This window comes from Corvus brachyrhynchos, unplaced genomic scaffold, assembly GCF_000691975.1.
Source record: "Corvus brachyrhynchos isolate BGI_N302 unplaced genomic scaffold, ASM69197v1 scaffold511, whole genome shotgun sequence".
Lineage (NCBI taxonomy): Eukaryota > Metazoa > Chordata > Aves > Passeriformes > Corvidae > Corvus > Corvus brachyrhynchos.
The window spans coordinates 135,376-135,727 of record NW_008236214.1 but is presented as its reverse complement, the minus strand read 5'-3'; positions in this window follow the sequence as shown (position 1 = coordinate 135,727).

The window sequence follows — 352 nt, the reverse complement described above, 5'->3', positions numbered from 1 at the left end:
GGTGGTGGCACAGGTTGTGCGGCGTCCCTGCGCCCCGTATGGACCAGTCTGATCCTTACAGAATCGCAGAGTCATTTAGTTTGATACAACCCCCAAGACTGAGTCCAGCCTGTCCCCGATGCCCACCTCCAGCCCTTGCTGGGACACCTCCAGGGATGGGCACTCCAAACCTCCCTGGGCAGCCCCTTCCGGCCCTTTCCATGAAGAAATTCCTCCTGATGCCCAACCTGACCCTACCCAAGCACAGCTTGCGGCCGTTTCCTCGTCTGTCACTTGTTTCCTGGGAAGGTCCCCCCTGAGCCTCCTTTGCTCCAGCCTGAGCCCCTTTCCCAGCTCCCTCAGCCGCTCCTGG